The sequence below is a fragment of the Carlito syrichta genome, unplaced genomic scaffold (assembly GCF_000164805.1).
Source record: "Carlito syrichta isolate Samal-C Ts95f unplaced genomic scaffold, Tarsius_syrichta-2.0.1 Scaffold303373, whole genome shotgun sequence".
In the NCBI taxonomy this organism is placed as follows: domain Eukaryota; kingdom Metazoa; phylum Chordata; class Mammalia; order Primates; family Tarsiidae; genus Carlito; species Carlito syrichta.
The window spans coordinates 34,787-62,665 of NW_007247469.1; the positions used below are offsets into that span (position 1 = coordinate 34,787).

Consider the following 27,879-nt stretch of genomic DNA (forward strand, 5'->3'; position numbering starts at 1 on the left):
TATGTTATGCTCTTTATTCTATTGCTGTACAGATCTTTTCCAGTACATTTATCCTCTACAGTTTCTTGAAGAACAACATTTCTCAAATATTGTTTCCTAGGTCATCTTCTCTTCTGTTTATATATTCTTTCTTCAGTAATATAATACACTTTTTTAGAGTCTTCCTTTTTTTCCCATATGTCATTTTCTAGTGGATCCTTGTCAATCTCAAACTCAAATCTCTCTTAGTAAAACATAACATAAAAAATAAGTAACACTATCAACAACAAAAATCTCTGTCTACACTTACTGTGCCATCCATCTACTTTTCCATCCCTTCTTCTTAGCCAAACTTCTTGACAATTGTGCACACATGCCCCTCCACTTCCTAACCTCTCAATTTTTCCTTGGCCCATTCTACTATACTGACTTCTGCTCTCATCACTCTACCACTCCTCCCACCTCTCTGATTGTTCCATCCACAAGGGCTGACAATTAAGTTTATGAACGCATCCTAGAAAACATGCTACATACCTGATTGCTGTCACCTTTGAAGTACTCCCGTTGGGAAGGTATGCACCAATGCCAGTACCTTGTCCACTCATCAAAGTAATTTTAGAACTCTTTTTCTAGAATGGCTATCAGAGCTGTCATTGTATTATCCTTGATGTCCCAAATATCATCAAAATGTCCTCCTTTTGATATTTCCCCTATCCTAGGGTTAAGAAAAAAAATAACTGGGGCCAGATCAGGTAAGTAGGTAGGGTGTTCCAATACAGTTATGTGTTTACTGGCTAAAAACTTCCTCACAGACAGGGCTGTGTGAGCTGGTACATTTTCATGATGTAAGAACTTCTTATGGACCATTTTCACACACCTTTCTCATGCCAAGATTTTCAGTTAAGATTTTCCTAACTATTTCTCTATCAATGTTTATTTGGTCTGCTATGCTTCTCACAGTCGGTTGATGATTTTGATGCCCAATTTAACAAATTTTTGCAATGTTTTCATCAGTTCTGCTTGTTACTGGCCATCCTGACCTTTCTTCATCGGTTATGCCTTCTGTCCCCTCATAAAAATGTTTAATCCATTTGTACACTAATTTCCTTCACGGCATTATCCCCATAAACTTGGACTAACAAGACCCTGATTTCACTTCCACTCTTACCAGGTTTAACAAGAAATTTAATGTTTTTTCATTGCACTAATTCAAACTCCGACATTGTCACAATGACAGCTCTGATGACCATTCCAGAAAAAGGGTTCCAAAATTGCTTTGATGGGTGGACTAGGCACTGGCATTGGTGCATAGCTTCCCAAAGGAAGTACTTTGAAGGTGACCACAGTGATATTCAGCAATGAGGTATGTGGCACTTTTTCTAGCACATAATACATCTCAGGTGCTCAGTAAATGTTTAAGTGGTTTCAAGTACCAACTGTAGGTTATTAATTGCCAAAACAATCTCCAGTCCAAGCCACTCTCCTGAGCTTCAGATCTATATAACCCACTCTTTCCTGGGCATCTTTTATTTTATATCTCACTGGCATCTTAAACTTAAAAAAAATCCATAACTGTTTATCATCTCCATCCCGTCAAAACCTCATTTTCTTCCTGAGTTTCTGTCTCCCAACCCTTTTATTTTTTCAAATCAGACAACAGGCATCAGCTCTGGACTTTTTCTCTCCTCCATCTCTCACTTCTGATAAAGCACTAAGTCCTACTCATTCTGTCTCCCAAATGTATTTCCAGTCTGTTCATTTCTACTCAACGTTGTGGTACCTATTATTATCTCTTGACTGGATCACTGCAAAAGCCACATTACTGGCCTCCCTTATTCTAGCCTTGTGTTCCTTCTAGTCATTAACTTCCATAAACAATGATTTGTCTAAAATATAAATCTGATTATATATCTACTTCAAACTCCCAGATCTTTCCCCACCACTTATTATAATAAGGCTTATAACTCTGAAGGATGCAATTCTTGCTTGGCTTTCTAGTCTCACCTTTCATCCTTTCTCTCTTCATATTCGACACTTCATTCATCTTAAACCACTTCCAGCTTATTGAATGTGCCCTTATGTCTTATAGTTTCAGATATTGTGTATTATTAAGTTACTACTGCATAACAAATCATTCCAAAACTCAGTGTCTTATGACAACAATCATTTATTACTTCCCATAAGCCTATGGGTCAATTGGAAAATTCTGTTGATATGGCCCAGACTCATCTGATCTCCACTGAACTAGCCCATTTGTCTTTGCTTAATTGGCAGGTCAGCTAGAGACTGGCTGGTCTAGCATGATCTAGCATGGCTTCATCTGGCATGATGTGGCTCTCCTCCACATGATTCAATTTGAACATAGATCCTTGAAGCTAAAGACTAAGTCTTATTTGGCTCTTAGCAAAGTACCTAGCAACAGATGAGGCAGTTATAAGTAAATTTTAAATTAAAATGCACACAGTCGATCATGCCACTACTCTCCAGTCTGGGTGACAAAGTGAGACCTTGACTAAAAAAAGAAAAAAAATGCCATGGTCTCTCATGCTGCAGTAGGCAAGCTTATTCTCATAGTGATGACAAAGTTCAAGGAAAGAAAGTGGAAGCATGCAAGACCTCCTGATGCCTAGGCATGAAACTGACATATGTATGATCACTTCTGTAGCATTCTATTGGCCAAAGCAAGTCATACGTTCAGCTCAGATTCAAGGAATTGGAAACAGACCCCACAGTTTAATGGAAGGAGATACAAATTCACATTGTAAAGGCATGGATTCACAAATATGTGGAGAATTGAGGCCCTTTTTTTTTTAATTTTTGCAATCTGTCTACCACATCATCTCTCACATTCCTTTTAGACTATGTGTACTTCAACCCTTCTCTTTAATAACCGATAATTACCTCTCTCGCCTCAATTTAGATGTCACTTCTGGGAAATCTTCCTAGGTTCCTCTATATGTCTCTCCTTTGGCTCGCTTCATTATAGCATATAGATTAAATACCTGCTTAATCTATTCTCCAATTTGAACATAGATCCTAGAAGACAGAGACTATGTCTTGTTTGGCTATCTAATAGCACAGTATCTGGCAACAACCAGAAGCTGTTATAAATAAATTAAAATTAAAATGTCTAATAAAAATCAATCAAGCACTCAATAAGTAAACACAAATCTAAAATGTATGATAAAATCAATCAATATCAGCCAGGCTCGGTGGCTCAGCCTGCAATCCCGCGCCTTTGGGAGGCTGAGGTGAGTGGATTGCCTGAGCCCGCGGGTTCGAGACCCGCCTGGGCAGCAAGACCTCATCTCTACAATAAATCAAAAAAAAAAAAAAATCAGCCAGGAGTGGTAGTGCATGCCTGTAATTCCGGCTACTCAGAAGGCTGAGGCGGAAGGATCGCTGGAGCCCAGCAGGCGAGGCTGCGGGGGCTGGGAGCGGCCACTGCACTACAGTCTGGGCAACCGAGTGAGACTCCAACTCAAAAAAAAAAAAAATCAATCAATATCAATATATGCTTCCCCTTTCACCTAAATATCTGATTAAGGATAAAGCAGCAGCAAATATCTCCACCAACTCTTTTTTCTCCCTTTATTTTCCTTTCTTTTTTCTTCTTCAATAGAATCAAGGAAGCAGGATTTGAACTTTACTGTGTGATTCTATTCATGCAGGGTGATCATGAAAATGTAATATAAACACAAAAATAATGGGCATAAATTCACCTTATTTTCTTAGTGGGAAGAAGTATTTATTTCAAGCTCCTTTTTTACTGCACTGTTCTCTACTCATCACCCATCTGATAAGAAGCATTGCACTGCTTTATCTATAAATTACTTTTTCTCAGGGCTCAGTAACTTTCATCCCTAGTCTCATGTCTTCTGCAAATCTTCAATGTCTCATGACAGAGCTAAATCTGCTATTCATAGTACAGTCTCTAGAGCAGCAAGACACAAGATGACTCCAACTTGGCTCATTTGTCTGACTTCCTTTTTGCCATTTTATCACATTTATTTCCAAGTTATTAGTGACGTTCCTTAATCTCCTCTATCATGTTTTAATTTACTTTCCTCTTGCTGTAGCTACTTCCTCAACCACACAACACCTCACTCCATACACAGATTCTCACCTTTTGCTGTTTTCCACTCTTAGGATATAGGAACTGACAATGTTCTAGTCATATTTCCTTTACTTTCCCATCCACATATTTTTCTTTGCAAAGTATTATTATTTTAATTATTGGTTCCAACAAAAATTGCTAATCTCATATCCCCATATAACTTATTTGAAAAGCAAGTTCTGATGACATGGTAATTTCTCTCTTTCACATCTTTGAGCTCATCAAGGTTAATATCATCATTTCCCTATATGTACTCAATTCTGTAGTTTCTGTCACTGTCATTGTAACACGTTTTCTTGACCCTTTGCAAACTGTCTCTGAGGTTAACTACTATTTATGAACAAAAGAAGGAATTAGTAATGAGGACAACCCACGTAGAAAGCATCTTTGGAGATTCCCCACAAAGAATATTAGAGTTAGGCAGCTAGGGCTGAATGAGCAAAATAACCCTTAGGTTCTCAAAGTGACAGAATGAGCACTAAATGAGCCATGAATGCCAGCCAGTAGCAACTTTAGTATGCATAAGTCTTGCCAAAGTAGTCCCATTTACATTTTTGACAAGTTTATGAGAACGAGACTTCAGTAAAACATTTGACAAAGCTTTTTGGGTGGCCTTGTGAACCGTGCATGAGGAAGATCGTGGGTGGGATGATATTGTGGCTACATGAATATGTGGATGGCTAATCATTCCCACATAAAGAAAGTTGATTAATAGAGCTGGCAAACTCTTCCTTTAAGGAACAGGTGGTAAACGTTTTAGGCTTTACGGTCAGAACTACTCAAGTCTGCCATTATAACCTAAAAGTAGCCACAAAACATGTATATAGAAATTAGTGTAACAATGTTGTAATAAAACTTTATTTACAAAAATAGGCAGTGGGCTGGATTTGGCTCATGGGCCATAGTTTGTTGACCCCTGTCTTATGGCATAAGCGACCAGGGTATATGACTTCTCATGGAAGTTTCAGTGACCCCCTACAGCATAAGAATTCAAAACCTTCAGTCTACCACTACATTATTGTCTTTAATTACTGGCTCCATTGCACTGTCAGTGTTCACACCTGCTGACACACCTATGTTCACATGCAGAAATAACTCACCATAGAAAGGCTTTTAAATTCTAATTAGTACTATATAATCTTAGAGAGAAAAGAAGTACTGAGTTCTTTTACTACAGAAATCAGTGCACATTAAGAATTAATCTACACATAGATGAGTGCATAAAAAACATAAGAAAACAGGAGTTAATTAGAAATTAATGCTAAAATGCTCAAGGTTTTACATTGAAGCAACTACATCACACTTGAATTGTTAATATGGCAATTAGCTTGACCACCTACAAAGTACTTGTTCATAAATACTTCATAAAGACTTCTGTTAAACGAGCGCACAGCAGGCTTATAAAACTTAAGTTTATATGGTCTTGAAAAATGTACTCAGTATGCTTTCTTTCTACAAGCTCTAGTCATGGTGACTTCTTGAAAGAATTCATGTTGTAGCTAAATATCAAATATATTTTCCTTTCTGAAACTAAGGTTGAACACAGTAGTAGTTCTCAAAGTGTGGTCTGAGGAATAGCAGCATCAGCACTGCCGGGAACTTGTTAGAGACATCAATTCTTAAGCTTCATCCCAGATTTACTGAATTAGACACTCCAGGGCACAGCCCAGAAATCTACATTTTAACAACCTTTTCAGTTATTCTGATGCACCTCAAGTTAGAGAACAATTGCTTTACAACACTGAAAGTTAATTGCAAGTAAAATTCAGCTACATATGTGCGGTCTACACGTTGGAATTACCTGGGATGATTCACAAATACAGATGCCTGTATCCTACTCCAGAGACTTTTATTTAATTGATCCAGGGGTATGGCATTGGATTTGAAATATTTAAAAGTTTCTCAGGTGATTCTAACCTGCAGACACATTTAGTAAACACAGAAGTAGAGGAAGTCACACTCCAACTTAAATATGGTAGGAAAAAACTATATTTGATGATGAGGAGATGAATGCCTGTTTCTTAATCCCCCTCCCCCAGGTTAGATTTAGCTCTATTTTGATTAAAAAGTGGTTTGTTTGCTGGATTTGCCTTTGGAAAACTAGGGTCGAAAGAGCATCAACTTATATATACTCTTTGTGATGCTAAAAAGAGTGATGCATAATCATATGGATATATGTATTCTTGTTTTGGGTACATTAAACGTAGTTTCTTTTGTCCTTAAAAAAAAATATATATATATATATACACACACACAAACATGCATGTGCAAACACAAGTTTATCTGTCGCACTGAAAGTTCACAGTGGCATGTACACCATGCCTTTTGCATTAGCAGATGAAATCCTATGAATGAGAGGATGGTCTAGCTCTATACTTTGAAAGATGATAATGCATTTGAAATAAAATTAAAAACAAAAGCATCAACATCTTAAAGGGGTTTAAACTACACTAAAATAACTTGGGTCAAAAAACAAGTAAAATCAGCAACTGTAAAACATCTAAAAATGATGATAATTCTGGTTTTCTCTATGGGATATAGATACTGTTTACAGATTATAAACCATTTATTAAATAAGCAAAAATAAAACAAATGAAAAGAAAAAATATATCCTTTAAAAAACAACCTCATTAAAAAGTGGGCAAACATGAGAAGATAAATCTCCAAAAAAGGGATATAAATGGCCAATAAACATATGAAAAATGCTCAACATCACTAGTCATCAGGGAAATACAAATTAAAACCACAATGATATGCCATCTTACACCAGTCAGAATGACCATTTTAAAAAAATCAAAAAGCAATTGATATTAGTTTGGATGCACTAAAAAGGGAATGCTTATACACTGTTGGTGAAAATATAAATTAGTACAACCTCTATGAAAAACAGTATGGTGATTTCTCAGAGAACTAAAAGTAGATCTACCATTCGATCCAGCAATCCCACTACTTAGTATTTACCAAAACAAGTCATTATCCAAAAGACACCCACATTATCCTAAGTGAAATAACGCAGGAATGGAAAACCAAATATCATATGTTCTCACTTATTTTCTTTATTTATTTAGATTCAGGGAGTACACATCATATTTATTACATGGACATATTGTGTAGTGGTGGGGATTAGGTCTCAGGTGGCCCATTCCCTAGATAGTGAATATTGCACCCTGTAGGTAGTTTTTGAACCCCAGCTTCCCCCATCACTTTTATTAGTGTCCCCAGTGTCTATTATTTCCATCCTTATGACCATTTAGCTCCTAAATAATAGTGGGAACATATGGTGTTTGGTTTTCTGTTTCTGAGTCAATTTACTTAGGACGATGCTCTTCAGTTCCATCTATGTTGTTGCAAAGGACATGATTTTATTCTTTTTTATGGCTATGTAGTATTTCTTATGGCTGTGTATATTCTATGGTGTATATATACCATGTTTTCATTATTCACTGATCTGTTGATGGGCATTTATGTTAATTCCACATCTTTGCAATTATGAATTGTGCTGCAATGAACATGTAGGTGCAGGTGTCTTTGTTATATAATCACCTCTGTTCCTTAGGATAGATACCTAGTAGTGGGATTGTTGGATCAAATGGTAGATCTACTTTTAGTTCTTTGAGTAACCTCCATATCACTTTCCACAGAGATTGTACCAGTTTACACTCCCATCAATAGTGTATGTGTTTTCTTTTCTCTGCATTCATGCCAACATCTATTGGTTTTTTAAATTAATTTATTTATTCATTATAAAGATATGGGGTACAATTCAGGGCTAGGTAAACAAACATTGATCATGTAGGTACCCTTGTGATGAGGTATGCCCCTCTCTCCCCTAGCAGCTTCCCCCAACTGCCAGTCCCACCCCTCCTTCCCCTGACAGTTTTCTGCTACTGTCAGTCACCTTCCCATAGCATTATAATTGTTCAAGGTCACCTTATGAGTGAGAACATATGGAACTCAGTTCTTTGTTTCTGTGATAAATCACTGAGTATGATAGACTCCAAATCCATCCAATTTGCTGCAAAGTCCATATATTTGTCCTTCTTTATGGCTGCATAATATTCCATTGTGTATATGTACCACATTTTTTTTACCCAGTCCAGCTTTGATGGGCAACACGGTTGGTTCCATGTTTTTGCTATTGTGAATAGAGCTGCAACAAACATACGTGTGAAGGTATCTTTTTTTAAATTTTATTTTAAAGCAATGGCCATTCTATCTGGTGTAACTTGGTATCTCATTGTGGATTTGATTTGCGTTTCCCTGATGATGAGTGATGTTGAACATTTTTTCACATATTTGTTGGCCATTTGTATCTAGTCTTTTAAAATATGTCTGTTCATGTTGTTTGCCCACTTGTTAAAGGGGTCATTTGCTTTTTTCTTGCTGATTTATTTTAGTTAATTGTAGAATATGGATATTAGTTCTTAGATGCATAGTTTACAAATATTTTTCTCCCATTCTGAAGTTTGCTTAGTCTTTTGATTATTTCTTTTGCTGTGCACAAGCTTTTTAGTTTAATGAAGTCCCAATTATTTATTTATTGTTTTAGTTGCATTTGCTTTTGGGGTTTTAGCCATAAATTATTTGCCTAGGGTGATGTTCATAAGAATTTTTCCTAGGTTATCTTCTAGGATTTTTATGGTTTCAGGTCTGACATTTAAGTCTTTAACCCATCTTGGGTTAATTTTTGTATATGGGGAGAGACATGGGTCAAGTTTCATTTTTCTATCCAATTTTCCCAGCACTATTTGTTGAATAGGGTGTCTTTTCCCCAGTGTATGTTTTTGTCTGCTTTGTCAAAGGTCAGTTGGTTGTAGGTATTAGGTTTATTTCTGGATTCTCTATTCTGTTCCATTGGTCAAAGTGTCTGCTTTTGTAATAGTATCATCTTGTTTTGGTAACTACAGCCTTGTAGTATCATTTGAAGGCAGGTAATGTGATGCCTCTAGCTTTGTTCTTTTTGCTTAGGATTGATTGTGCTATTCTGGCTCTTTTGGGGTTCTATATGAGTTTTAGGATTGTTTTTCTAATTCTGTGAAAAATGATATTGGTAGTTTGATAGGGATTGCATTGAATCTGTAGATTATGTTGGGTAATATGGTCATTTTAATAATGTTGATTCTTCCAGTGCATGAGCATGGTATTTTTCTCCATTTGTGTCCTCTGCAATTTCTTTCATCAGAGTTTTGTTAATCTCCTTGTAGAGATCTTTTCACCTCCTTGTTTAACTATGTTTCCAAATTATTTTGAGGAATGTTTCAATTATTTGAGGAATGGTCCCTCTATGCTTATTTTGCTGAGGGTTTTTATCATGAAGGGATGTTGGATTTTGTTAAATGTTTTTTATGTATTTGTTGACATGATCATATGATTTTTGTTTTAATTCTGTTTATGTAGTGGATCACATTTATTGACTTGCATATGTTGAACCACTCTTGCATCCCTGAGATAAAATCCACTTGGTTGTGGATTATATATATATATGTATTTTATATATATATATATTTTTTTAATGTTCTGCTAAATTCAGTTTGCTAATTTTTTTGAGAATTTTTGTGTTTATGTTCATAAGGGGTATTGATCTGTAGTTTTTGTTGTTGTTGTTGTTGTTGTTGTGTCTTTTCCCAGCTTTGGTATCAGAGTGATACTGGCCTTGTAGAATGAGTAAAGGAAGATTTCCTCCTCTTCAGTCTTGTGGAATAGCTTCAGTAAAATTGGTACCAGTTCTTCTTTGAAGGTCTGGTAGAATTCAGCTGTGAGTCCGTCAAGTCATGGACTACTTTTGCTGTTGTTGGGAGACTTGTAATTACTGTTTCAATCTTGGTACTCATTATTGGTCTGTTTAGGGTTTCCATTTCTTCCTGATTCAAGGTAGGGGGGTTGTATGTTTCTAATAATTTATCTACTTCCTCTAGATTGTCTAGTTTGTTTGCATAAAGGTGTTCATAAAAGTCTTGGAGTCTTTTGAATTTCTGTTGTCTCTATTGTAATATCATTTATTTATTTATTTATGCCTTTATGCATTTAGTTTTGAGTTGGAGTTTCACTCCATCACCCAGGCTAGAGTGCAGTGGCATGCTCATGGCCACCCTAGTGTCGACCTGCTGGATTCCGGTGATCCTTCCACCTCAGCCCTCCAAGTAGCCAGAACCACAGGTGTGTACTATCATGCCTGACTAATTTTTTGATTTATTGTAGAGACGAGGGCTCACCATGTTGCCCAGGCTGGTCTCGAACCCAACGGCTCAGGCAATTCTCTCACCTCAGCCTCCCAAAGTGCTGGGATTACAGGATTGAGCCACCACATCCGGCTAATGTAATGTCTTATTTTTCATTTCTGATTGAGCTGATTTGTATCATCTCTCTTCATTTCTTAATTAATCTAGCTAATGAGCTATCAATCTTGTTTATCTTTTCAAAGAGCCAACTTTTTGTTTCATTGATCCTTTGTTTTCGGTTTTTTTTTGAGCTGGAGTCTCACTTTGTCACCCAAGCTGGAGTACAGTGGCACACTCACGGCCACTGCAGCCTCAACCTGCTGGGCTCAGGTGATCCTTCTGCCTCAGCCTTCCATATTTTTTAAAATTTCAGTTTCTTTTACTTCTGCTTTGATCTTCATTACCTATTCTCTTCTGCTAGCTTTGGGCTTGGTTTGTTCATGTTTTTCTAGCTCCTTGAGGTGCGATGTTAGATTGTCAATGTGTAATCTTTCTGTCTTAATAATATAGGCCTTAAGCACTATAAATTTTCCTCTAAGCAAAGCTTTGGCTATGTCCCATAGGTTTTGATAATGTTTTCATTGTTGTAATTTGCTTCAAGGAATTTTAAAAATTTCCATCTTGATTTCATTGTTGATCCAAGGATCATTTACGAAAAAATTGTTTAACTTTCATGTCTTTGTTTGCATTCATCAGTTCTTGGAGCTAATTTCTAGTTTTATTTCACTGTGATCTGAGATGGTGCTTGATGTGATTTCTATTTTTTAAATCTATTGATACTTGATTTGTGGCCTATTATATGGTCTATCTTGGAGAATGTTCCATGTACTGATAAAAAATGTATATTATGTACTTTTGGGATGGAATGTTCTGTAGATGTCTGTTAGTTCCATTTCCTCTAATGTCTTGTTTAACTGCAATGTTTCTTTGTTGACTTTCTGCCTTGATAATCTCTCTATTGTAGTCAGTGGATTAATATTGTATTGCTATCTATCTCTTTTTTTAGGTCTAGTAGAATTTGTTTTATAAAGCTGGGTGCTCTGGTGTTAGGTGCATATATATTTAAAATTGTTATGTCCAGCTGGGTTCAGTGGCTCAGCCTGTAATCCTGCACTTTGGGAGGCTGAGGTGAGTGAATTGTCTGAGCCCGCGGGTTCAAGACCCGCCTGGGCAGCTTGGCGAGACCTCGCTACAGAGTGAGACTCGAACTCATAAAAAAAAAAAAAAATTGTTATGTCCTCTCATTGGATTGATCCCTTTATCATTATATAGTAGCCATCTTTGTCTTTTTTTTACTGCTGTTAAAGTCTGTTTTATCTGATATGAGAATGGCTACTTCTGCTTACTGTTGGTTTCCATTTGCATGAAATATTTTCCCCCACCATTTTACCTTGAGTCTATAGGAGTCTTTGTGAGATCATTGGGTCTCTTGAAGGCAGCAGGTAATCAAGTTGTGTCTGTGTGTGTATGTGTTTGTGTGTTTCTAATGTATTCTACCAGTCTATACCTTTTTAGTAGGGCATTGATTCCTCTGCCTCAGCCTTCCAAATAGCTGAAACTACAGGTGTGTCCCATCACGTCTGACTAATTTTTTGATTTAACATATAGATGAGGTCTTGCCAAGTTGCCCAGGCTGTTCTTGAAGCTGTGAACTCAGGCAATCCCTTCACCTTGGCCTCTCAAAGTGCTGGGTTTACAGGCTTGAGCCACCACACTTGGCCCAGCTTTCTTTTTTTATTGTCTATCTCTTTGGAGAATTTTACTGAAAAGTTTATTTACTTATATTCATTTCTTTATGTTGGTTTTCAGTTTTCTCCTGAAGTTCCTTGACCAATTTTATCATCAAACTTTTGAATTCTATGTCTGGAATTTCAACAATTTACAATTTCATTTTGGTTAGGGTTCATGCTAAAGAGTTTGTGTGGTCTTTTGGGGGTATTGGAGAATTGCTTTTTAATACTGTCAGAATTATTTTTCTGATTCCTTCTCATTTGAGTAGGCTATTTCTTCTTATTTGTGGTTGACAGGAGGCTGATGTAGGCACTGTGGGGTTCCTTTGGTTATATATAGCCTTGGTGTGGTGAGTTTCTCAATTGCAAGATGTGGCAGCCCTGTGCTGTGTACCTGCACTGTCTCACTGCATCTTAAGTGGCCAGCGTGGCTTGGAAAGTGTTGTTAGCTGGTGTTTGGGATCAGGTCTTCCCCCAAAGATAAGGTGTTGTTTCTGATGTGGTTGTCTGTACTGTTGACCTCCAACTAGGAGGTGGCTCTTATGGGAGAAAGCCAGTTACAATGATGGTTGTAGAGTTTCTCTTTGGAGAGCGTTTCTCTAAAGATGTGCCCTGCCAGTCTAGGCCAAGGACAGGGCTCTGGGAATTTCCCAAGTTTTCTGTCTGTTTTGAGACTTCTGGGTTCATGCAGGGGACAGGAAATGGAGCACTCCACAAATATGCACCCTTAGCTGCCCCAGTAGGGATTAAGAGGGGGTCTCAGTCCATTGGGGTAATGCTGTTGTGCAGAGCAGGCCCAGACTTCACAAGGGAGTGAAAGGTTGCTAAGGCAACACATTCCACCTGGCTCCCATCTTGGCCTCAGGCAATCTGCAATCTGAATGTCAAGGTGCAGCTGGCCTCAGGTGTTTTTAGGCAACTGGCCCAGCAACTGTCTGCAGCTATGGAGTTTGCCCTTGGGGTCTGTCTTCTCCCAAGCTGACTTAAAAGCAGCTGCTCTGCCCTGCAAAGGTTGAATTCCTGGGAAATGGCAGCTGGCTCTAGGCTTTTTTCCTGCACCACTCCGTGGCCAAGCAAGGCTGTGGGGAAGGGAGTTTCCCGTGAAGGGCTGGGGTCCCACAAGACCCAGGGATCCCTGCAATTTTGCAGCAGGAGCACAGAACTACCGAAGTTCGTCACTCACCCTCCCCCTGTGTCCAGAGGCTGTGGAGTCCAGTCAGTTCCAGCCCAGGTTGGTGGATTTTTTTCCTTCTTCTTTGCTCTAAGTGGTTATTATCTCTACTTTAGAGAATCATGGAGAGTGCTGCTGGATCCATTCCTCTCTGGTTGCTAAAGAAACTATCTTTGTTCACTCAGTAGGAGAAACTCACTCTAGCTGCCTCTTGTCATCCATCTTAATCCTAAAACCTCCCACATGTTCTCACTTACAATTGGAAGCTAAGCTATGAGTCTGCAAAAGCATGTAGAATGGTGTAATGGGCATTGGAGACTCAAAAGCAGAAAGGTGGGGGGAGGGATGAGGGATGAAATATTACTTACCAGGCACAATGTGTACTAGTGAGGATAACAGGTACACTTAAAGCCTAAATTTCTTCCCCACTGGAAAATGTATCCATGTAACCTTAAGCCACTTGCACTCCTAAAGCTATTGAAACAAAAATTTAGAAAGAAACATAAACCAAAAGAAAGCAGAAAAAAGCATTAATAAAATTAAAAAGATATTCTTAAATAAAAGTACGGAAAAAGTGGCATTTCTTTAAACATTAGGAAACATAGCTGAACCACTAAGCAGTATAATTACAAAAAAAAAATTAAATCCCAGTAAACAAAATGAAGAATAATAGAAAACAATCATATATACAGGGCAAATAGAAAAGAATTATAAATTATAAAAACACTCTACATACTTCTACACTGACAATTTTTGGAAAAATTTCTGGGAATATATATTAAAAATTTGGATCCAGATAGAAGCAAAAGACGTAACTATACTAATAACTATAGAAAAATTTAAATGTTTCACAGGTGCATTTTTTCATTTCTTTAAGTTTCAGATATTCCTAAGCTACTGAGACAGTTTCAGGAAATAGAGAAAAAAAGGAAACATTTCATATTTTCACAAAGCCAGAAGCTCAAGCAATGCCGACAAGCACACCTGATATTAAAAAAGATTTTCACAGACTGGGTAGAAAAAAAGGAGAAAGAGGAAGAGGGAGAGAATGAGAGAGGAAAGGGCAGATAGAGAAGAGGGAGACAAAGTGGTGATTTCACAAGAGTTTCACAAAATGAATCTTAGGAAAAGTACATTTTATTGACTCAAATGTAAGGTTAGGAAACAACCTTGAACACTCTGGAGCTTTCCATTTTCCAGGGATAAATGATCTCATAGAATTAAGTATTTTCCTGGTTCTAAATCTCCGTTGACTATATGTCTTAGCTTATTCTGTGCCGCTATAATAGAATACCTGAGTCAACTGGGTAGTAGTTTATAAAGAACAAACATTTATTTGACCCACAGTTCTAGAGGCTGGGAAGTCCAAGATCAAAAGGCCTTCATGCTGATCCATAACATGGTTGAAGGCATCACATAGAACATGAGAGAGAGAGAGAGAGAGAGAGAGAGAGAGAGAGAGAGAGACAGATTGGAAGCTAAACTTATCCTTTGATCAGAAATTACTACCATGATAATGACACTAATCTATTCATGATGGTAGAAACTTTATGACCTAATCACCTCTTAAAGATTTCACCTTTTAACAACACTGTTGCATTGGAGATTAAGTTTCCAACACATGAACTTTAGGAGATACATTCAAACCATAGCACCATAAAACCATCAATTTAATTATAGATATTTCCAGGACAAAACAAACTATAATGTACCTAAAACAAGTAAATGTACATTTTTGAACTTACATGTCCCTTTCTTTTCAGTATCACAAGATTGTGCCTAAGACTTCTTCACACTTTAGTGTCTGACAATTCCTGGGACTCACTCTAATGGGTTTCAGTGACACACCACACAACACCCTGTGATGGGAAGCATTTTAAAATCTGAGCTTCTGGACTTGACCTCTCCACCAACTTTAAGATGACAGTATGGTTGGAAGAATATCTAAGTCAGAGCTGTGCTGTATTTATTTGTTTAAACCAAGGCTTCATTCTTTTCTTTAATCAATTTTATATTGCTAGAAAAGATTCGGTTTCCTTTGAAAGTCAGTCAGAAGATTTGGACCAATGGCTCTTTGGTGTCTGGGTAATAGTCCCTTGTCATATTTGGATAAGCCACATCAATCACTCTTGGCTTTCAGAATCTTGCTGTCTCTTCCCAGATAACTGATTTCTACTATCTTTGATGACATTTCCTCTTATTTCACAAAAATATTATATTTGAACAATAACTTCATTTTCCAATGCAGCATTAAAGTTAAATATTTTAAGAACATTTTAAAAGACAATTAAAGCACCTAGTGCCCACATTTTGGATCAGATTATAGAAAGGACTAGGACCCCTTGGAGTCCAATAAAAGGAACTAGAACTCATCAGAGAAATGGTTGATTCTAGGACTGTGGTAGTAATTATACAAGGCAAGCCTGAAGCATCTTATATCGAAAGAAAGAAAAAGTGTTCAAAAAAATTTCAAACCCCCACAATGATGAACACAAGGGACACAATAGTCAATTAAAAGCTCTCTTAGTAGACAGAGCTGGAAATTTTTGAGCAACAAAATAAAGTAGTATAGGAGTATAACCCAATGTATAAGATAAATATCTATGAGTCCATGTTGATATAAATAAATGACTGAACTAGCTGGCTAAATAAATAGAGGATAAGGGAAAATCTACCATGATGGCAAATTTTAAATAACCTATGTAAATACTATTCCCTCACAAAGGTGGCATATCACTCCCACTTAGAATATGTGGATTGTGCATAATGATTTCCTTCTAAAGCATACAGTATGAAGTGGGTGGAGAGTAACTTTGTGGTGACATCTGACAGACACTACCTCAGTCATATAATTAAGGTTAACAACAACCATAAGTCATGTTTATGGCCTGTAACCTCGAGATGACATGATGAGAATACCACTGCAGTATTCCTCCCCAGAACTCATAACCCTTTTCTAAGCATGTGACAAACATCAGACAAATTCCAATAGAAGGTCATTCTACAAATAACTTTCCAGTCCTCCTCAAAACTGTGAAGAACATCAAAAACAATGAATATCTGAGGAACTGTCAAAGTCAAGAAGAATCTGAAGAAATATGACAACTAAATATAATGTGGTATCCAGGATGGTATTCTGGAGAACAAAAATACATTAGAAAAAAACTAAGAAAATGTGAAGAAAATATGCATTTGTATAATAATAATGCATCAATATTTGTTCACTAATTGTGACAAATATGTCATACCAATGTCAGATTTTAATAATGGGGGATATGGAGTGTGGAGTATATAAAAATTTTGTATTATATTTGTAACTTTTCTGTAAATATAAAATGATTTTAAAATAAAAAGTTTATTAAGAAAGACAAGGTAGAAAATATAAATTAAAAGTCAACTGTAGACTGACCATACTGGGAAACTATGGTGGGGGAAGGGAGATAGGATTAACAGTAGCAAATATCTGTCTGGGAACGGGGAAACACCCCATATCAACAGGGTGCCTGAATGAAACGCAATTGTATACCTAACCCTTAACTGTACCCCACAACTTCACAATAAAAATAAATAATAAATAATAATAACTTTACGTAAAAAAAAAAGTCAACTGTATATAGCACTTTCAAAGCAAGTACCTCAATGAATATGGCAATCAGATAAATGGATTCATTTAATACATTTCTAAATTCAAATATTCAGACAATAACAACTCAGATGTTTTATTTTCATGTACCTCTACAGTTTTAAAAGTTCCTCTGGTTATTGATTTCTAGTTTTATTCCATTGTGGTCTGAGAATATGCTTTATGTGATTTTGATTTTTCAAAATTTGTTGAGACTTGACTTGTGTCCAAACATATGGCCTGTTCTGGAGAATGTTCTATGTGATGATGAGAAAAGTTTGTATTCTGTAGCTTTTGGATGAAATGTCTGTTAGTTCCATTTGGTCTAATGTGTAGTCTAAATCCAATATTTCTTTGTTGATTTTCTATGTAGATAATCTGTTTAATGCCTAAAGTGGGATGTTGAAACCCCCATCTATTATTATATGACAATTTTATCTCTCCCTTTAATAATATTTGCTTTATAGATCTGGGTACTCTGATGTTGGGTGGATCTATATTTAGAGTTGTTGTATCTTCTTGCTGAATCTATTCCTTTACCATTATATCATGACCTTCTTTGTCTCTTTTTATTATATTTGACTTAAAGTCTGTTGTATCTGATATAAATATAGCCCTTCTTACTCTCTTTTGATTTTCATTTGCATGGAATATCTTTTTTAATACAGTTACTTTTAGTCTTTATGTATCTTTATTTGTGAGATGAGTTTCTTGTAGGTAGCATATAGTTGGGTCATGTGTTTTAATCCATTAGGCCAGTCTATAACTTTTAAGTGGAAAGTTTAATCCATTTACATTCAAGATTATTATTGATATGTGAGAGCTTATTCCTGTCATTTTATTAATTGAATTCTGATTGTTTTGTAAATCCTTTGTTCTTTTCTTTCTCTCTTATTGTTTATCATTGTGATTTGGTGATTTTTCTGTAGTGGTGACATTTGAATCTTTGTGTGTTTCATCTACCAGTGGATTTTATATTTTGATTATAATATATATTATTCTCTTGCTTTTGGGTATATGACTTCCTTAAGTATCTGACAAACTGGTTGGACTGGAGGTGATTCATTTCTTTAGCTTTTGCTTGTCTGGGAAAGATTTTATTTTTCCTTCATTCATGAAATAGAACTTTGTTGAGTATAGTAACCTGCCTGGTAATTGTTTTTAGCACTTTGAATATATCATTCCACTCTCTCCTGGCCTATAAGAGTTTCTACTGAGAAATTCACTGTTAGTCTAATAAGGATTACTTTATAAGTGACTAGACACCTTTCTCTTGCTGTTTTCAGAATTATCTTTCACTTTTGACAGTTTAACTATAATGCACCATGAAGAAAATCTTTTTGAATAGTATCTATTTGTGGATTCTGATACTCTGGTATCTGGATGTTTAAATCTCTTGCTAGACTTGGGAAGTTTTCACCTAGTATTTTGTGAAATGGGTTTTCTAGCTCTTTTGTTTTCTTACCTCCTTCTGGAACACTGATAATTCTAATATTTGGTCTCTCGATGGTGTTCCGTATGTCATGAAGGGTATACTGGGGTTTTTGGAATTGTTTTTTCTTATTTTTGCTTCAGAATTGCCTCAAAAGACTTGTCTTCAGGTTCTAAAATTCTTTCTTCTGCTTAATCCAATCTACTGTTGAAGCTTTGAATGCATTTTGTATTTCATGCAATGAATTCTTCAGCTCCAGAATTTTTTTTAATGATATCTATCTTTTTGGTAAAATTCTCATTCATAGTCTGAATTGTTTTCTGATTTCTTTGTATTGCTTTTCACTATTCACTTGTATCTCACTGAGCTACTTTACTGTCAATATTATTTTTTTTTCCTGAGATTTTTAAAATGTCTTTTTTATTGAAATCTGTTGCTGGAGAATTATTATGCTCCTTTGGAGGTTTCAAATATTCTCCCTTTTTTATATTTCTTGTCTTTTTTTATGTCCACGCATTGGGTATAATAGTTGCTTCTTCTAATTTTTTGGATTTGTTTTCATAGGGGAGGACTTTTTCCTGAGGTTACGTCTATGTTGTTGCTTGGGTAAGGCACTTTAGCTTTGATGCAGGGTATATACAGCAGTGTAGTGTCTATATAATTTCTTCAGCTGTAATCTGGGTCAGTAGCATATTTGATTTTCTCAGTAGCTTGGAGAGAGGTTGTTAGTGGAGGTTGTGGTGAAATTTTGCTGGGGACTGGAACACCAGGTGGACCTGTCTTTATTCTCCATTGGTTTTATGATGGGACAAGCGTGTCTGCTTTGGGAACCCAGGATGGTGTACACTAGCACTGTTGTTAGTGGGTCTAGGCAGGCCAGTTCTTGGGCCTCCAAGTGGCTTGCTAAGGTACCACAAATGGCACCTGTGGTCCAGGTGGGTAGGTGAGTTCTTGGGGTCCTGGGGTCTTGGGGTAGGTGAGTTGCTGGAGTCCTGCTCCCACTAGGGTGTGAGGTTTCCTGAAGGAGAGACAAAGTAGGCGAAAGAAGGAACTTATAACGAAATGATATACTTGAACACCTGTTTGCAGGATAGATGTCACTTAATATTAGTTAACAGAAAGCTTTTATCCTATTCATAAAGGGGCAAGACAAAAAATTCCTTCATGTACATATCCTTTAAAAGTTACCACCATCTAGTGGTCTTAGAAGTAACAAACAAGCCAAGAACACTATCTACTTTCAGTCAATGAGTCTTTTTCATAAAGCCAAAAATGGTAGTTTTAGTCCAAAGTCCCGAATTACAGTTCTTGAAATGTCTCAAGAAAGTTTCCAAGTGCACATTTCTCCGTGTAGCAGGAGTTTTCTCTCTGTGGCTTCTATGACGTTCAAAGCTTCGTGATCACCTTTCTTGTCCAGGTGTCTTTGTTACTTTTCTCTTATCCTGCAGTGCTTATTTCTAAAGAAAACTCAAAAGAAGCTTTTAGTGATGTTTCCCAGGCCCCCAAGTTTGCTTTCTGTGTTTAGTTACTTTATCATAAAAGTATCCAATTAGTATATTATGAATTCAGTGAAAGCCTACTCTATAAACGTTAACTTAGAATTTTAACTATTGAATTAAGTAAAAACCTTAATGATTAATCTTCATCCTAAATCTGTGAAAACAGTGTTATAAATCACCTACATAACTCCTAGATAAGTGTTAGAACTTATAATGAATTCATAATGAACTTACTATAAACTTGTACTTCTAAAAAGCCTTACCGTATGTCTAAACACTAAACTACATAATTCTAAATCAAATAAGGAGTGAATACATTTATATCATTTTTTACTCACACAATATCTAGTAACTTATAACCAAGTGAAAGAAAGCATTCTTGATGTACTTCCGAGTTTAACCCTTGCATATGTTAGAATAGGCCAAACAGCATAGTGGGAAATGGAAAAATGAACTATGACATTTCCAGGTTAACTGTGAGTACTTCACATAGACATGCCATTTTCTTCTTCCACGACTGCACAGAATTCTTCAGCCATATCAAACAGCAAAAACGGAAGACAGAAGGGCCTCAGCTGCCCGGACTCGCTTTGCGGCCTGGGATCCTCAGCGCACCTGGACTTTGTCAATCAGGCAGGCCTCCAAGGCTGGCTACCAACACTGGGTAGTGAGGGTAGCATGGGTAATGGCAGTAACATTAGTGGGACAGCCCTCTGGGTCCCAAGTGATCCACGTTGTGTTAACGGTAATTGCAATGTGCTGGGTCGACCAGTCCCCAGGTCTACAGGTGGTGCGTGTAGGTGGGTATCAGCTTTGGTGATAGCAGCAATTTTAGTGGGCCTAAACTCAGACCCTAGAAGGAGTGCTCAGATGCCAACAGTGGTGGACTGGGCTAGGCAATCCCCAGGACTCAGCGTACTTGGGCACTGAGGAGGGTGGGGTTTGGCTTGTTGGACCTGCCCTTAGGCTCCTGGTGGTGCCTGTGAGCACTGGCTGTTGTAGGCAGGCATAGGGTTATCCTTAGAGTGCTGGTGGAATGCTCAGATGGGGAAAGCACTGCAGCTCTGCTACTAGTGCTAGCAGGGTTGCTTTCAGTGGGAGTAGCTGTAGGCAGGCTGCTTGGGGCACAGGCTTCACTAGTGATTCAGCTTCAGTGACAGCACCCTGCAGCAGCAACAGCTGCAGCAGTTGCTGGCAGTGAAGTTTGCCCTCAAGATGTCTGAAAATGCTGTCACACTTTTGCTAGGAAAGGCAGGGTCAATAACAGTGGCTTGCTTTTTGGTCTTGGAGGCAGCAGCAGCTGGCAACAGCTACAGCTGCAAACGGGATACCTTTTTGTTGTGGCTGTCCCCACTGCTGGGGAGGTAAGATTGCTACCAGTCACTCATGCTTTAGCCTATGCAGTACAACAGCCAGCAGCAGAGGAAGCTGCAGGTAGGGAATGTTAATGAAGTTCCAGGGATGTGGAGATGCAGGGGATGTTGCACCCAGGGCAGGATGTAGTCTGGTGAGAGATGGGTTCTCAAAATGGCACCATACTGCAGTTACTTAGAACTTAGGAGTTTGTAGGGCTCAATATGAGCTCCCTCTCTGGAGTAATTCTGTTGTGCAGTCGCCAGACAGTTCCCTATGTTAAGGCTCATGAGGGTCAAGAAGATCTAGTGCTAGACTTGCCAACAAGCCAAGCCCCACCCTCCTCAGTGCCCAGGAGTCCATGGTGGGAATATGGACTTCTGGGTCTCTCACTTACCCCTTCCCTGCATTAGGGAAACTTTTCAGACTCTCAGCTGATCCTGGCTGAGCAGGATGCTCCACTAACCTCTCCTTCCTCATTTTAGTTGTCTTTTGGTCAGTTCTCTGTTGAATTCCAGTGTTCCCTTTCAGATGATCTATTCAAAGTATAGTTATCTACTCACAAGAGCTGAGTACCAGATGCATCCAGTGAACCATCTTGAAGCCCCTCCTCTATCTCTTTGAATAATTTTTTTAATGCTCAACAAAATGATAATTTAAAAATATTTCACAAAAAATTTACATGATACATCTAAATAAAATGACAATGGGAAACACTTTTTAAAAGATCTACAAGGGGAAGACCCAAAAACACTCAGAATTTTTTTGTACAAAATTGTGTATTTATTCTTATATATTTCAACTTCAGTCATCTTCAAAGTACTCTCCATTTGATGCAATACACCTAACAAGATGCTTTTTCCACTGCTCAAAACAGGTTTTCAACTCATCAATTTTGATGTCTTTTAGTGCTTATGACATTTTTTTATTTCACCTCTTTCATGTTGGCAAAATGTTTCCCTTTAAGGACTTTTTTCATCTGGGGAAACAAAAAAAGTTGCTTAGGGCGAGATTGGGTGGATGGGGGAGTGTGGGGGCACAGGGGTCATTCCATTTTTGGTAAAAAACTGCTGAACACTCAGTGCAGTGTGAGCAGTTGTTTGTGTAAATCATCCATCATAAAAGGGGCAAATGTATTGGAAGAATCTCTTTTAAAAAAAAATCACCAGCCTGTAATCCCATGCTTTGGGAGGCTGAGGTGAGTGGATTGCCTGAGTCTGCAGGTTCGAGACCCGCATGGGCAACTTGGTGAGACCTCATCTCTATAATAAATCAAAAATTAGCTGGGTGTGGTAGTGCGCACCTGTATTTCCAGCTACTTGGAAGGTGGAGGTGGAAGAACCGCCAGAACCCAGCAGTTCGAGGTTGCGGTGGCTGGGAGCGGCCACTGCACTCCAGTCTGGGCGACGGAGTAGACTCCAACTCAAAAAAAAAAAAAATCACTGAAGCAGAATGCAGCCTCTCACAACAACAGTAGCTGGTACACTGATGCTGATGGGCTTCTAGAACATTTGCATATCAGGCTAGCCCTAAAAAAAAATTGCCATTTTTTTTGTGGGGGGGGAAGTTCCCCCTCGTATCTGGAGAACAGTCATCAGAAATCTACAATCCATGTTGAAGAAATTGTAGTTTCTGGAGACGATGATTCTAAACAATAAGATGAGTCAAAGAAGAGTTTAATATCTTGTGATGAAATGTAGAGTTTTTAAGATATCAAACAGGATGTATTCTTTGTTTGCAAATCTTTTTCTTCAGTGGTACCATTTCGGAAATCCACCTCTGATCTCCCAGTTACCCATTCCAGAAGCTTAGAATCCATCCGGACACATTTCTACATTTCAGCAGCAAATTAACCACAATGTGTTGTATACTCTAAGCTCAAAATACCTCTTGTATTTGCCCATTTTTTTTCTTTTCTTTTTTTGAGTTGAAGTCTCACTCTGTTGCCCAGGCTGGAGTACAATGGCACGCTCATGGTTACCGTAGCCTTGACCTGCTGGGCTCAGGAGATCCTTCCAACTCAGCCTACCAAGCAGCTGGAACCACAAGTGCATGCCATCATTCCTGGCTAATTTTTTGATTTATTGTACCATGTTGCTCAGGCTGATCTCAAACCCCTGAGTTCAGGTAATCCTCTTACCTTTACCTCCCAAAGTGTTGGGATTATAGGCATGAGCCATTGTGCCCAGTATTTTCCCATTTCTAAAGGTGTGTTAGGTCAGGCCTAACAGGGAGATCTGCAATCTGGTGCCACAAGAAAGATGCAAAGAATTGCAAAAAGCAAAAGAGTTCATTCACATTCAGGATAGAGTCTGAATGGTGCCGACACTGTGAGCAACATGGCCCTCCAGAATGGGGTAAGGAGGCTTTTAAGGTTTCTATAAGGAAGTAAGGTTAGTAAAAATCTCCAGCAAATACATTCCTGGATGTTGACATAGTAGGGTCTTCCTTGACATTGTCAGGACAACACATCTCATGACTTCAGCAGGTAGGCAGGTGGGCAGGTAGGCTGTCACTGAAGGCTGACCACAACAGATCAGATTAGTTAGATCTTTTATGGTTGAGGGGCAAATACTGGGAATAGAAAGACTGATTAATACAAAGCAAGCTGGGGAGGGGTTTTAAAGCAATTATCAGTAGCTACTTCTGAGAAACCAGTTCTGTTCTTGGCTAGTGATTAGAAGGCAGGCTAGGGAATTTTGCTAAGAAAACATGACAACTAGGCAGTGTCAAAATGGCCGCTGATTATTTTGTTAAATCATCCCATTTTGGCATTTTACCCTTTAAATGTGGGTACTTATTTTGTCTGAGCTACCACTCTACTTTAATGAATTTTTTTTTCTTTGACTCTTGTCCTTTCAGATTCATTGCCACACAGGCGTCAAAGAGATCATTAACAATTAACAATTTTTGGTTCTTGGCATAAAGCTGAAAACCTTTATGCAACCTCTATTCCTCTGTAGTGAACATCATGGTGCAGTGCCTGGACCTGTCCTATTAAGAACACAGGCACTTGTTGCCCTGTTGGCTGCCGCAGGCTCACAGCTGTCTCTCCCTGGAAATCACTTTCAGCCAAGGGGAACCGGCATCTAAGATGGCTAGATGTACAATGGCAGTATGTACTAAGCCTGGCTCCCTTGCCTCAATTTGGGGCAAAGTTGAAGCATCATTTCAAATCCCCATTGTATATGTTGAATGATTTATTGCAACTATATGAAGTTAAAATTCTCTTTCTACTTAATCCTGCTTTCCTCTCCTTCAGTGATGTTCCCTGGTTCATGCCCTAACAAACCTCCTGTACTCAAACCTAACCTTCATCTCAGAGGTTGTTTCTTTTGAACCCAGTTGAAGACATCACTTCTCTTGCCCTTTCATGGAAAGCATCCTCTGCCCAATCTCTGTGGCGCAGTCTTGTGTCTGCACCAATTGATAAAGCTGAGGCTTATTACTTGACACATTAACTAGTCTATAAAAAAGAATGCATTCTAGAGTAGAGATTCTCAACCTTGAATATGCTTACAAATCACATTGAACTTGCTAATATGTGCATTTGGATTTTCTGAGATTTTGCATTTCTAATATAAGCTTGCAGGTAATGTTGATACTACCAATCTGTGGACTATACTCTAATATTAATTCTTTAGAATTTCTCTTAGTTTTCTTGTAGCTGTACTGGTTTGACAGGCAGCAGCAAAGAATTCTGGATCAAAGACTACAAAGTCACACAAAATTGGCTTCAAGTTTCAGCTCTGGGCTTCTTCCTAGTAGTATGGTCTTGGTCAAGGTGTTCTGTCCAGGTCTCAGTTTCCTCATTTACAAAATGGGGTGAAATGGTACCAACTTTGGGATATTATTGTGGGGACTGAATAATATAAGACAGGCGGAGTACTTACCACAGTACCTGACATACAACCCTCAAAACTTGTCAGCTTCATATTGTAACTTCAAATCAGCATTCTATGTGGGAACATGAAGGACATTATTATGGCTCAGTCACTGGAGCCATAGCCAGACACTGCCAGTGCCATTGCCTCTGAACTATAAGTGGTGCAGAGGTGCAGAGAGGGAAACCAGGACAGAATTGACCATTTAGGTGCAAAGATGAAGAGGGGCTCTATCAAACAGAAGAGCAAAAGCTAGGAGCAGGGAGGTGGCATGGTTTTCCAGAATGTGCTATGTCATTTTGCAAGTATAAAAAGACACATAACTTCTAGTTGCTAGCTGGTCTGTGGTCTGTGGGCTGGATAATCTAGGAAACAGGGAATAGAATCACTGCAGAGGCAGAAGGGAACCCATCCTGTTATTACTCTTTTCTGTGCCCTTTGTGCTTAGTAACCCCACCCAGAATGCACCCTTAGCATTCATGCTGGATTTAATCCTAACAAATGTTTGATCAAAAACCCACATGCCCCCCCAGAGTCAACATTTAAAAAGACTCCATGGCCTTAACATGTTTTCTTTTTCCCAAGCAAAAGAGCCCTATCAACAGGAAACATTGTTGTTTTCTCTCAGTAAGGATGGCTAAAAGCAGCAGCTGTTGTATAAACCAGCATGCTGTCAAAGAGACAAAGCAACACATCTTGGAGCTACTTGAGACAAACAGGCAAACAACAAATGACATTAATTCTATTTCAGCCAAGAGCAAGCGTAGATGGCCTAAAGAGGCAAGGCCACACTTATAACAGTAGAATAGGGATGGAGAGTCAGAGAGAAAGCCACCTAGCACAAACATTGCACCCATAAGTCCTCTATGATCTTCAGTAAGAGCAAAGATGCTGTCTTTATTTCATGCGATAAACCACATGTTGTTCCCATTCTTCACTTCTTTTTGAATCCATACTCTGTCCTATGACTTGAATTTCTTATCATTGAGGGAAGTGCATTATTCTGCTTCACTGATGTTGGGCTTAGTCATGTCACTTGTTTTAGCAAATGGAATGAAGGAGAAGATGATAGGGCACCTGTTCCAAGCCTTGCCAGTAATAGAAATCACATGTTTTGCTTTTCCCATTTATTTTTTTAATCAGTGTCACCAAAACGAAAGGTCCTTCATAGCATAAGAACGAAAGGAATGTGGAGCAGTGAATCTCAGCCCCAAAGTCTGAAGCAGAGCCACCTCAGCCAATTCTCAGATCTATTAAAGTGTTAACAAATGCCAGGAAGCTTTGAAATTGTTTGTTTAGCAGCAATACCTGACTGGTACATCATATAGCTGCTGAGGAGAGAAAACTACCAGGTGTAAGTCCAAACATACTTCCTTATAACGAAATGTCAAAGAATATTAGCAAGTTAAGGTTGCCAAGACCTAATGCTAATGGCATTTCGTATTACTCATATAGAAATTTTTAAAATAGAGTTAACTCAAGCAGAAAATTTTTGCCTTTTTCTCCTTTTTTTGAGATCTGAATAAGGTCTCTGACATTCCTTCTGCAAAGGTAAATGTTCCTATGTTTGCATAGAACATTTCCTTTTTTTATTGCAGCTCATCTTTGTTTTGGCATACCTTTGCTATGTCTTGCATTTTTTATGACTTTCAATGGCTCTCTAAAAGGATATGCCTCTGCCTACAATCTGACCTGTATAATTTAGGAGTCTGAGAATCTCTAATTCATCCATCCCAGGGAATTATGGAATACAAATAATTTTATGAAATGTTGAAGAAAGAAGCTGAGATAAAACACCAAAAGTGTCCTTTCAGGTTTCTTGGTTAATGCCTGTGTGAGTTGTCATGGTGACTGGGGAAAAGATGGAGATCACAGAAGAGATTAGAGAAGATATTGTCATATTGGGACCAATAAAGCCTTTGTGAACATTTGCTGCTTGGAAATTAACTCAGGAAATTTCATCACTCACTAACGTGGTTCCCTGGATATCACAAGGTCAATAAAATCTCCTCAAGATTCTATAAACTGAGGTTATTTCTTCTTTATCTTATCCCAGAACTTTAGAGTTCATGGTTAGGAGAAAAAGCATCCTGGGCATGGTAACATTAAATTTTTAGCATTTGAAATTGGTATATTTATTTATTATATTGAAGTCTCCCACGTCCCCCTTTCAGTTGCCAACTGGCTTCTCAACAGCAAAATAAAGCAAATAAGAGGCAGACACACAAAGCTCCAGTCATAGTCTAAGCAATTAATCACAATCTTGGAGGGGGGGTGAGATGCAGGTATAATTTTTTGAAGTTCTTAGATTATTTTAATGTGCAAACAAGTTAGATAACCACCATTCTAAGCCTTGTTCTAGTTAAACCAGCGTTCTGCACATCACAGGAGCACTAAGAAGCAAAAGAATCACCCTATTGTAAGAGTTTGGGGACATTTGGTTTAAACTGGCATGTGTATTAGTTAAGATATTTTCAGTTTCAAAGTATCAGAAAACCCAACTCAAACCAATTCATACGATAAAAACATTTATATTCTCATGTAAATGAAAAGTTCAACTGCGGTATTCTTTTTCTTTTTTTTTTTAATCAATATTTTTTATTACGATTTTGTGGGGTACAGTTAAGGGTTAGATGTACAATTACGTTTCATTCAGGCACCCTGTTGATAAGAGGTGTTTCCCCTTCCCCAGACAGATATTTGCGATTGTTAATCCCATCCCCCTCCCCCCCCATAGTTTCCCAGTACCATCAGTCATTTTCTTATAGTATTACATTGGATGTTCAAGGTCCATTATATGAGGAGAACATGTGATACTAGGATCTTTGTTTCTGTGAGAGGTCACTCAGTATTATAGACTCTAGTTCCATCCAG

The 27,879-nt window shown here is 38.0% G+C and overlaps 1 pseudogene; it reads left to right on the top strand.

The window, feature by feature from the left end:
* The window catches only part of LOC103260860, a 91,482-nt pseudogene that overhangs the window by 29,444 nt on the left and 34,159 nt on the right, over nt 1–27,879 (top strand).